The sequence below is a fragment of the Scomber scombrus genome, chromosome 10 (assembly GCF_963691925.1).
Source record: "Scomber scombrus chromosome 10, fScoSco1.1, whole genome shotgun sequence".
NCBI lineage: Eukaryota > Metazoa > Chordata > Actinopteri > Scombriformes > Scombridae > Scomber > Scomber scombrus.
In genome coordinates, this window is record NC_084979.1 from 8,090,949 (window position 1) to 8,104,031 (window position 13,083).

At 39.3% G+C, this 13,083-nt stretch overlaps 1 protein-coding gene across 1 annotated transcript in view; it reads left to right on the top strand.

Annotated features, from left to right (window-relative positions):
* Positions 1 to 13,083, top strand: part of tafa5l (TAFA chemokine like family member 5, like) — a 47,494-nt gene that overhangs the window by 14,093 nt on the left and 20,318 nt on the right. The window lies entirely within an intron of this gene.

Below are 13,083 nucleotides of genomic sequence, written 5' to 3' on the forward strand. Positions count from 1 at the left end.
TGATCTTAATGCTTAACTGCCACTGCGGTGGTAAATAATATGTTGATGATCATCTCGAGACAAACAACCAGTGAAGCACTTTCCTTTCACCTGCAGTATCGCTTCAGTTTAACACTTCTAACTAAGATGTGTGCAGTGAGATTCTATAATGTAAAGATTTATGTGAGTCAGTCATGATTTGAAATTTTCGGAGATATATTTATTCGCTTTCAACTTTGGGCTGTAAATATGAAGCTACTACAAGCGGTCTGACAATAGCCCTCTGTAAGGCGGTGTTAAACAAATATGATATAACTTCTTAATTAATGAGCTTTAGAGGTGCTTGGCTGTTTAGCCCCATTATTGTCTTTATACTCAGTTATACTAACTTCCTACTGTCACTGGCTTCATATGGACAGATATTAGAGTGGTATAATCTTATTTTCTAACTTGGCAAGAAAGTGAATAAGCATACTTCCCTAAATGTAGAACTATTCCTTTAAGGCAGGTGAACTGGTTAAAAAGAGAGAACCATACTGGTGTTGTAGTTTTCTCCTCTCTCTTGCTGTTTGCAATGTTTGAGACACAAACCAGCAATTTTGGCTCTAATCAGCTGTTTCTTCCCGGTAACAACAGAAAGATATCAAGTCTCCCACGGCCAGCTTTGTGTTAAGCAGCTCCAAAAACACTAAAGACAAAGAAAGAAGTCATTTAACTAACTGCTGGTTAGCGAGCCACACCGCAGAGATTTCTTTTGAAGCCAAGTGAGTCATGAAAACAACCAAGCTAGTGTGCTTGTGTGCTTAACAAGTTACTCACAACCAATATAATTTCAAAAGCATCAGTAGAGATAATTGGGAGCTCTTTTCACATCCTAACAACTAAAACAACATATTTGAAGTTATTTACTTATTACAGATTAACCTACCACAGGGACAGAATACTGCAAACAAGCACTCATAGTACACACATCAGATGAAACCCAGTGGGAAGCAAATTGAATGCATTATAAACAAGATAATGAATAAAATAAAGTCGAAATAAAATATTTAAATACAGCAGTGACTAATAATGCATAATACAAACAGTGATAATGGCATGTGGAATCATTAACTGTGCTACAGAAGCATCCGTAGACCTTTTCCTGGCAGACATTTTGACATAACAGGAACATCATGAAATATCATCGCAGGAAAAGCACAGGTGTAACCATTAACATTAATGACACATCCATCCCATTAAGTGTCCCATTCTAGTGGACCAGCATGCAGAATACTAGAGCCCTGGATCCAGCACACCTAAAAGGAATGTCATTGTTATTTATGTTATCAATTAAACCTTTCCTGTCCTTTCCTGCTGTCACATATTAAAATGTCACATGTCACAATGTTGTTAAAAGGAGCTGTTGTAGTTTGACATTGGGTTTTGACAGCTCTTTGACTATAAGTGCATGAAAAAGTAGCTATTTTTTCTTTTCTTTTCTTTTTTTTCTTCGATAAATGAAACAAACAGACAAATTATTCAAATTACCACAGCAGACTCATTAAAGTAAAAAAAAAAAAAACAATCTCACCCTGGGGTCCATTTAGGACCCCAGGGTGAGATTGCTCTTGATCATATCACATGATCTTCATCAGTAGATGGATTTTCCATGTTTTTTCCTGAGGAAAAAGGAATTCTTATGCCTGTTGTCTTAAAAGCTGAGATCCAAAGGTAATCTTTGAAAGTAGCAGTTAAGAAAACTACAACTGGTCCACTCACCACAAGGTCCATTTAGTAGCTTTTTTGGGGCTTTTGATCATAACACCTATGTAATATTATGTTACATGGACAACTGAGCAAACTATCTGCTGATGAGAATAATTTATCAAGAGGAAATGTCATCCACCCCTAGACTCTGGATGAAAGTCAGGTTTTTAAGAACAGCAACAATGCACAAACCCAAAAAGTCGTTAAGAACTAAATGTATTGGTTTTCTTCTTTCACCATTAAAAGCAACTACCGCTGTAATTTGGTTGTTTAACAAGCCAATCAATAATCACTTTGTCCTTCTCCCTTTTTAATACAACTTAGACTGTTTTACTGTTATATTAGCAAATTAGTAAACATTTTGTGCCTCTTTCGTTGTCTTCAGTGTGTATGTATCCTGTTGAATTTTTACTCTTCCTTCCCTTCTGGTGTTTTAATAACTCCAGTTGAAAAACTGTACACTTGTAATGTAGAATGTTTGGTGGTTATCCTCTTTGTAGGCAAGGTTTTTTATTTGGGTGCACTCCCTGTGTTATCTAGAAGTAGGTGAAGTAAATGATAGAAGGACGATATGAGAGCGGGAAGGGGGGAGTGACACAGTCCATCTGCGATGCTGATTGGATTTTACAATATCACAATCACATGCATCAGATGCACCATTAGTTCCATCATGCAATGACTCATGTTGGCCTTAATCTAATAGCCCAACATGAGATGCATTCCCACAGCCGGTGTCACACTCCCCACATTGCTTTTAACCACCTCTCCTTCTCTGCAGACGCTTCTCCATAACAATCTACAGATGCTAATTAACTTAGAGAGAACTATGATTACAGCAGCAGGAAATTAATTATTACTGGCTTCCCACTGCACCACACCCTATAGTCCATTAATAGCCAGTGCATTAAAGACAGAACCTGTTGCTTGCTGGCTCATTCAAATGCTTTCTGCTGACAGCCGAAATAGATGTCCATCATCGCAAGGCTTTAAAGTGGTATTTCTGCATATTGCATGAGAATGCAATGGGTCTAATGCTGCCACTGTTCCAATATCCTTGCTGACCTTCAGTTCAGAGTATATTAAGTTATATTTGCTTTTGATGTGAATTCCCATAAATGCCCCTTTGCCCCTCTTAGCACATAAATCAATTTACTGACTTATAATGTTTATTCATTTGTATCTCTCGCTAAGGCTTTGGAATATTCCAGTTTTTAACACGGCAAAGGCTCACTGTCTACTGGGTCAATTTAATATAAGTCTCACATCAGCAGCAGCAGGACTGGATCGTTGCCTTTTTGAGATGCGTTTTGATAGAATAGTGACCTTTAATGAAAGTTGAACCATCACTGACTGACTATAGTCATCCCTTGCTGGTGGCCCACCTCCCGGCGGCCGGTGGGACACAGACATACTGTTGTCTCGCATCCCAGCTGGTGGTGCTTTATCGCTGAATGCTCGCTGGTTGCATTGGCAGGTCATCAGGCCACCTCAGAGCTGCCCGGCTTCCTGTGGAGTGCTGCCCCAACTTGGTCGCTTGCGGCAGCGACAGGCAAGTGGGGCATCGACTCGCTGTCGCCTCTCTCCCTGCTGATGGCTTTACTTCCTCGGTGGCTGTAAGTGACTGCATGCCCAGCAGCTCTCCTCTTCGGATGCTGTCTGTGTGGTAATCATCAGGGACTCCATAATCAAAGGTGTAAGGTTAAAAGGCGCCTGCACCTAAAAACCCTAAAAAAACAGACTTGAAACCTCTGATAGACGCTCTGGATAGCAGATTGTCTTATCGGATCTACTTTCTTGGCTTCTTTTATTTCATTTCTGGCTTTAAACTGGTATAAACCTACAGGATGAACACATATTTCTTTTAGATCTGAAGGACTTCATCCAAATCTACCTGGTTGTAAACTATTGTCTATCCACCTTTCATATTCCATATTGCACCTCCCACACCCTACTGCTTTCTGTAATCCATACCCCATACAAGTCACTCCTCTGATGTATCAATATTCCAAAATCAACTATAACACTATTCTCTGCAATTTCCCCCTTTCCTATAATCATATTCCTACTCAGAATTAGTTACCTCATAGCCCCAATTTTGCAGGTCTATTTAATGGGCTTGGTCTGTCTCATGACATTAACTCGGTTTCAAATTGCTTTGCTATGATTCAAGGTAATGAATTACTCTACATCCCTACCCTCATCCAAAGAAAAAATCCCATCCAAACAGAAACTAACGGAATATGCAACATGTAAATCCTGTGAGGCTGGCTCTTTGGATAGCCCTAACAAATAAAGTAAATAGGACTGTATTAGGTGCACTCAACTATGTAGCCTGTTCAGGTTAGAAAATGCTCTTCACCCCACTTTACCCCATGGTTCAATCATTGTACTCAGGCAAACCATTTTGAAGAAATTAGGGGGGAAAAAGGCACAATACAACATTAGCAGTATTCTACCAGGGCTGGAATGAATCATTGCCTAAATACAAATATGTCCTTCGGCAAGCTAAATCTAATTATTACTCAGATGTAATCTCTAACAACAGACACAACCCCAGTTTCCTATTCAACAACATGGATAAGCTCACCGTTACAACCCCGCCCACAATGGTTTCATGCTTCACGTCCTGAGAACCTTTTTGGTTTTTAAGGGTTGGCACTTTCTTGGTTAGGGGTTGGCACTTTCTTGGTTTTGTTTATACCAAAAAAATACAAAGTGTTACATCCAATAAGGTAAAATATGGTGTCCCACAGGGATCAGTACTCAGTCAACTTCTGTTTTGTGTGCGCTTGGTGTCCTTTGGTCACAATTAAAAAAAAAAAAAAAAAAAACACTACATAAACTTGTGGTTGCAGGCAAATATCAATGTATGTATTCAATCACATGTACATTTATATTCATTGACTAAATTGTTTATGTTTTACTGTCTGGTTGCTTTGTGTTGTAGCCTAACCTATCACTATACGGATGACACACAAATCTATGGTTGTGTAACAGTCAGTGATGCCTCCAGCTGATTAAATTAGAGACATTGTTGTCAGAAGTCCAACATTGCATGTGCAATCATTTCCGGCATTTGAATGCACACAAAACTGAAATGCTGACTGGTAGTCCAGCTACATCCAAATCGATTTTACAGACTTTTTCATTCATCTTAATGGCTGCACAATTTCACAGGCCTACGTAGTTAAAATCCATCTCTTTTTAGCCACATATCAAGTAGAACACAAACTGTCTAAATACACCCCATTTTATCAAATTCAGAAACTGAAATCCTCATACATGCCTTGACAACATCTAGAATAGACTACTGTAATGCATTTTTCTTTGGCCTACGTAAAACAGCAACAAAAGATCTTCAACTGGTTCAGAACATAGCTGCCAGAGTCCTAACAAGGTCTAAAAAGTTGGATGACCAGTGCTGATGTCTTGCATTGGCTACCGGTTTATGCCTCCTTACCTTTGAGGCTTTAAATGGATTGGTTCCTTCATATATCTCCAGCCTTATTGCTCCATATATTCCATCACATCCTTTATGTTCCCTTGGTGCCGGTTACTTAATTGTTCCTTTATTCAATAACAACACTTTTGGTGGTTATGCTTTTTCCCACCAATCTCTTACTTACTGTTTTCTTCCTTGAAATGTAGCTACACCAACCCTGTTAGGGTTATACAATCTCAGTTTTATTATTACTAATATTTACTAATATTACTAATATCAGCCTTGTTGTAATATTAACTTTACTACCTGTTTATGTGTATGTTGGTGTGTGTTTATGTGTGTGTACAATGTTGCTTTTTTGTTGTTGTTTTCATTTAATTGTAAATGAGCTCTATGGGTGATGTGCTCTTTAAATAAACTGAAGTTGAAGTTAAAGTTAAACAGAGGCTAAAAACTCTGCTTTTGTGTTTAAATAAACAGTTTTTTTCTGATTCTCTAAGGGGAACATAGCCAAGTGTTTTTCTAAAGTTGTGATTCACAGATGAAACTATACCAGATACATCAAAAACCTCCCAATCTGTTCTGCACAGTCCATCTTTGTTTGCAGTAAAGGCAGATCATGACATCACTTTTTTGAGTTAGTAAATTACATCAACTGACTCTGGTCACAGTCTGCAGTGCTCATTGTAGCGGTAGTTCTTTGCCTTTTTCTTGAGAGAGAAAAAAAATATTCTGACCAAAAAACCTAAAGAAAGACTTTGGAAGTCATTTGTTGGGAGGTCAAGAGATTGAGAGCATGCAGCTGACAGCTGCCATTTGTGTAGACAACATAAGTGTTTGAAAATGAGAAGTTGAACTGAAAAATGTGGGTGAGGGGTGTCCTTGTGGCAGTTTGATTGTGGCCTTCTTGCATGTTGTACAACTATATGGCTCCCTATGTTTCTTTTCTGTATCTTGGTACACTGTCACTAACCAATAAAGGCAAAGTGCAAGAAATAAACCCTGATAATATAGGGGTTTCTGGAAGTGTCACTATTGATCAACCTGATTTAAAGTTTCTGTTCTGCCCAAAAAAGGCCCCAGACAGAGAAAGTATAATAACCTTCAAAAGTAATGTTGGAGGAATACATTATATTAATACTTTTTTGGCAAGAGTTTTTTAAAGTTGTGATTCACAGGTGAAACAATGCCAGAGATAATAAAAAACTCATAATCTGCTCTGCACAGTTCAACTGTGTTTGCAGTAGAGGCGGATCATGACGTCAGATCTTATTTTGGATGTGAAATCAGTGAGTCAAACTGTCAGTGTAACGTTGCTGAGCATCACCCGAATGCCGAGAGCATACCACACACTACTTCATAACCTTGTTTAATGTTTGAGGGAGTATACACAAACAAAAGGATTCTGCCAGAGTGGGCATAAATAAATAAACTTACCGCAGACATTAGGCAACAAAACTTATACTAAAGTTCTCCTAAATGAGGCACAATTGACTGGAACAAAGGTCACTTGGTGTTGCAACTCAGCAGAGTCTTGATCAATAAGACATATATACTGAGCTTAACAGGTGAGGCAATATGTTGAGGCTGCCAGTGCAAATGTTTGACATAGACCAGAGACAGCTGCAGAATCAGCACCATGGACAGCAGTCAAGACAGTTATATTTACCATTTTGATGTGTCCCAATTCTATCCTGTATACTAATCCTAACTGGTTTTAAGTGACAAAATGAAATACATTCAAAGATGTGAGTGTGCATACTTGCTTGATTTTTGTGTGTGGTATTAATGGACATACTGGTGTCACAAAGTAAAAAAGAAAAAGATTGACATATTGTGGATTTTGTCCAGACATCAGCCAACATCTCAAAAGAACAAAAAAATTAAATATTTTTAGTCTCAGCAATAGTATTCCAGTGTTTTATTACTGTTTGCCGTCCGCAGAAAGGACTATGACTTTACTATAACAATTAGTTTATAGTGTATACTTAACAATATTAGTATTTAGTAGAGATTTAGGACGCATTTATTTTACCCTCTGCTGGAGTCCCAACTTGACCTTTATAACAGTAATGTTCATTTGCCTACTTTTTCATCTGTCACATGCAATATGTCATGTGGCACTGCCTGAATTTTTAATGAAACTCACAGAAATTACACATCTGAACACAGTGTTCAAGCCACTGCCAGTTATATTGATTGTGTGTAGGTGGTAGGGGGAGAAAACAAGTCAGAGCTAAAACTTTAATAAACATCCTTTTCTACCCTGTAGGTTTGCATGATGTGGAATTCAGTGCACATACTCAGCTATTTTTGCATTACAAATTGACTTAAAGGGCCAGGGCCAGTTTATGTCATATTAGAAAAGAGGTGACTGCACTGCTTCCTGTGAATTGAATGGTGTTAGTGCTACATAAAACACACACATTATACTGATCATTATACTGAACTTAAAACCAAGATGTTAAATACACTTTTTGATATTTGCCCACATTTGTTGTTTACCTTTAAGACTGCATTCAGGCAACTGAGTAAAGAGTGGGGAAACTTTTCTGCTGTGTCATAATCACCAGCAAAAGCTTCTCTCTGTTTCATGTATTGAATAGAAACTAAAATCCAAGGCTTACTTACTGTATGATATTGCCTCTGGGACATTTTCAAATTTACAATAATTTCCTGCTGGTGGCTTAAAGGAGACAATTGGACAATTTATTTTTTTTATCCCCCTTGCCATCCTGCTACTATTCACATTTCCATAATGATCTACCAACAAGTAAACCCCACAGTGCACAAAGTTTGTTATATTTGTGTTACCTAAGGATTGGCCCGGATTCCAGCTGCAGTATGACATGTTTACTCCACTAGTCCTTATTTGTTGTAATTCAATGAACAATTTCTCACTTTGTGACAAGAAGTACAGTGTGTGTGTGTTTTTCTTTTTTTGTGTGACTAACTTTTGTAAGTCTTTCTTCTTTTGCACTCTTTATGTGCTGCTGTGTGTCACTGTTGTGCAGTTTCAGTCTGCACACTGTACACAGGAGGATTATGTGCTTTTCCTTGCTTGTCTCCATGCTCTCACTAATCTGCTCCCTGACTCTCTCCCTCTGCCTCTCCCTTTCTCTGCTTGGCCCGTTGTTGCCATGCCACCACATCACACTGTAATTGTATGAAGCCTGATGGCCACCATGATAAGAAGCTGCAGGCTGCAGGGAGACTGTGTATACACTGGCTGCCAGCTTTTGCATTTACACTCAGTGAAGTGATTTTTGTCAGTAAATGCACAAAAAGTGATGCTGAAGAGAGATTAAGTAAAAGGAATCAGGATTGTTGTATGTAGGCAGGGCTTTCTTTCGCACTTAAAGTATATTGTGTTATATTTTTTAGTTAGAGGTCTCTCTCCTTGCTGATCTGCTCACATTTGAATTAGCTGGTGATGCAAACTCAACCCTTTCCCCATGTTTACCTGCTGTCCTTATAAATAATGTACATTTTCCCAGCACTAACAACACGGTTACATCATACTCACTATTTTGTTACTCTGAGATTCTCTTCTACAATAGAGATGCTCTTTTCAGTTACAAATTATATCATAATACAGCCATTTCTTCGGAGTTGATTTTTAGCTACTGCTTCATGAATGAAACTCAACACACATTCCAGTAGCTCAAAGGGTGAAATTTTAATTTTAATTTGCTTTTTATTTGAAACCTACACAAGAACTGTTGAATTTCATTGAAAGCAGTTTAAAAGCGATCGCGACATAAAAAGAAAAAGAAAACAGAAAGGAGAAGATAGGAATAATTATCACTCAGACATTATTTTAAAACTTTTTTTTAATGGAATGCCTCTCACACATTTCAAATGGACCACAAGCCCAACAGTCCATCTAGTCTATGAAAATCTAATCGACATTGCCTTATTTTATCCATCCATGTAAATGACAATAAGACCAAGGGGCTATTTTTCCTGATGAAACTGTTTTATAGCCCAACTTTAAAGCAAAGAGACACATTCATTTGAAATATAGTACAAATCAATATCTGGCAGTGAAAGAGCAGACAACGGTGTGTTTAATGTGTTTTCCTCCAAGCAATCTGTAAGTCAGCAGGAAAATGAACATGAAAGATTTTGTCAAAATTTCATCATCACTGGCAAATGAGCATCACTACTGTGACTGAATCAAACCCGCAGATCTATCATAAGAGTGTCATTTCACATTTAGATTGTTAAGATGCTTTCTTATCTGGCTGAGGTCACGGCTTGATTTCACCTCAATTAACTATACTGATAAATGTTCTAAAATCATCTGTTGTCTCCCTTCCTGACTGAAATGTTACCAGACAGATCCACCAAAAACTAAATCAAAGTCATTTTGAAAACAAGTCCAAAAAAAATGCAACAGAAAAGTCATAGTAATTCCCAGCAACAGCTTGCTCAACAAAACACACAGTTTATCATGAAGTATTGAGTCATTTGTAGCTTGGCTGCTGGCTGCAGTTAAAATGTGTTTAATGTTGGATTTATCTGTTGACATAATTAGAAATGCCAGACCATCAGGCCTCTGGTAGCAGGTTGCGCTGTACAGTGGACAGAGGGCTGAAAATCTGGCCACTACAAACTGATCCATGATTGAAGCTTAATTAACATCAGCCAGAAAGCCTGTTACAATGTTTTTGTTGCCCTGCTTTATGCTAGTGAGCTAAACTTGATGAAAAAGAAGCATCTTTATTAAATTACTCGAAAAAACTTGTTTTAACTGTTGTGCTAATTAATTCTTGTCAATACAAAGAAACATCTCTTGTGTCTTTCCTTTTTGTGCTTTTTCATCTTGAGAAACTGTCTCTTTTTGTTTGTAACACTTCATCTGAATACATTTTAAACAAGCTGCCAGTGGCTTTAGTAAAAATGTGGTGTTATTTTTTATATCTACAGAGGCGGAATTACATCAGACTAACAGTGCGTCTAGTTGAGGCGACAGTGTTGGGCCTCCTGCCCTGCTCTGAGTCCCGTCTGGCGTTGCTGTGTTGTGCTGGGCAGGGCTGGGCTTGGCTCTGTGCACGGGCAGATGGTCTTACGTGTGATATAATGGGAGGTCCAAAGCCGTACCCCAGCAGGGACCCTGGCAGCTGACAAGCCTGGCCCGATGTCCGCGATCCCTGGATGGGTCTCTTACGGTGATGGCAAGGGGACGGGCCACCCAGGTGTCAGACAGACAGACAGACAGACAGACAGACAGACAGACAGACAGACAGACAGACAGACAGACAGACAGACAGACAGACAGACAGACAGACAGACAGACAGACAGACAGACAGACAGACAGACACACTCTCATCCAACCATCACAGCCAGCTGTTTCACCTCTGCAGCTGCTGCTGCTGCCGCACATTGCCACCATCGCATAAAGGAGAGAATTACACAACAGGCCCAAAATCATGTTCAAAACTTGGCACAAAACTGTTCTCCATTCGCACCAGTTGAGTAATCCAGCGATCCAGGTTTATTATGACAGCAACATGTAAAAGACACTTAGGGACAAAATGTAACAGCAGACAGATATTTTCAGCTTCATCCCAGAAGCTTAAAGTCTGCCCTGGATACTGTTGATGTGCGTGGGTGGTTGTATCATATAAGCTTTTTAATGAGTCTACAATTTCAAGTGCCAGCATATTGGACAGATAGTTTGATGGATGGAGACGGGCTGAAGCCAAACTGCAGCGACGCTGTGTTGCTGCTTGTGTTATTCATGATGTCATTGTTGATGAAGTTATCACGCCGACGCTCTCATCCCCACCGACGCTTCGTGATCCCTCCGTGGCTTACGGCACCACGAATTTCATCAAGTCATCATAGATCAAGTCACACTGTCATGGATGGCATTGAAAAAGTAACAAGGGCAAGCTATCGAGCGTCTGGATAGTGTGGCGGTAGCTGAAAAATGCATTTATTTCAGCCAACCTCCGCGACTCTGGGCTGGCTTGGTGATGCACTCCATGGTTAGTCAGCACTCCCACCGCTTTGCCAGCTCAGCTTTTATTCCATGCCCTGGAAATTGAGTTTTTCTGGCCCTGTAATGTACTCAAAACTACATCTGCAACCAACTGATAAATCTACGCTTTGTTGGGCCTGACGGATGGCTGTGAAAATAAAAATTCACTACAGCATGTTGCTCTGTCAGAAGGAAGGTCACTTTAGATTTTGTCCTTCTCACCCAGGAATCTCTGCTCAGAGTGAAGCCGAAATGACCATTTGTCTGTGAAGCTTTAATATTTTCTCAAGCTTATTTGCTTCAATGAGATGACAGGTTTCTGACTTGTTTGCTTCCACAGCTGTGTCTCCTAGGGTGTCTACACTGTGAGCCTGGACTAAAAAAAAAAAAAAGCATTACTCCTCTTCTGATGTGTCAACAGTATCTATTATTTGTTGAGGGAGAATGGCTTTATATCTACAGAGCGGTAATTGTGTGCGTGTGTGGTTACATACATGAGGCTGTTCAGCTAGCTTGATAAATACCACAAGATGACAGATCTTTATTGCAGAGCAGCAGTCGGGGTCCGACACCTCCAAAGACCAATTTCAGACTGTTAACAAGGCCTAGACCAGGAATACCTCACAGCAAAATGTCACAAGGCCTCCCTTTCCACACCTCTTTACTCTCCCTCTCTCCCGCTCCTTCGCTGTTCTGCCCTCAGCTCTCCTGTGGACATTCTATGAATTGTAGTTCCTCTCTTTCAATTTGCCGACCATGTTACCTCGTTCCACAATGTGTTGCCCCGGGGGATCGTGGGTAGGCAGGAGCAGCGGCCCCGGCTAAGTCCGCAGAGAGCTGATAACCTTTCAGTGTTGCTTTAGCACGTTGTGTAAAGAACAATCAGTGCTTATCAGCGTTGACTACAGGCGAATGCTAATTCAATGTCATGCAGACAGACTGCAGAGGGAGAATGAAAGCATCACTGGCTTTCACTCTGACAGCTCGACATCTACAGGAGACAAATAATTTTCAGATGATGCAAGTTTGTTGGCCTTTTATTGCCTGTCTAACCTGTAATCCACTTCTTCTAATCTGAGTTTTGAAATATTACAAAAAATATAGCCCAGCAGCTGTCATGGTTAAAAAAAAAATCAATTATAATTTGTAATCAGTAATTAACAGATTATAAGATTAGATAATATTGTTAACATTTTAATATATGATAAGGGGTGTCATACTTAACATATCACATATCTATCTGATGACAGCACTAATTCGACAATATTATTGAAACAATGTCCATTGTAGCATCACAGCTGTGAGAAATAAAACATTAAATGAATGCAGTAATCTAACAATATTAATATGAATTAATTAATTCAGTATGTGGCACCTAAATACCACAACACAGCTGCTAGCCTGCAGCTAACACCCTGTGTGTTCTCACTAAATGACCTTAGTAGCCACAGCAGCTTGTTACAGTACATTGACATTCATTTTAGAGCATAAATTAAGAATTTGTGCACAAATGTGTATATTGGGGTTCTGGTCTGAAACTGAAAAAAACGTACTGGCCACATGATGATGTTGAGAACAACATATAATGTTGATTTTCCAAGTATTGCTATAGTACATCATCTAATTAATCTCTTAACAACTGCAATCACAATGCAGTGTTTTGTGTAACAGAATACAGATACTTCTTGAATTTAGCATAAAAAACATGATCATCTTTATTTATCATCAATGTTGAGCATGTTTATTTTCATGGTTGCTCCTCATTCAGCTTCATCATGGTTCCACAAAGCCACTGCCGTCCCCATTACTGTTACTTTGCAGATTTTCTTCTTCTTCCGTCCTCTTAGCTTCATGGAGGGGGTGGCTGGTGCTGTGTCTGTCATTGTTATGTACCAACAATCAACCTGTATTCCTGCTGTTCCT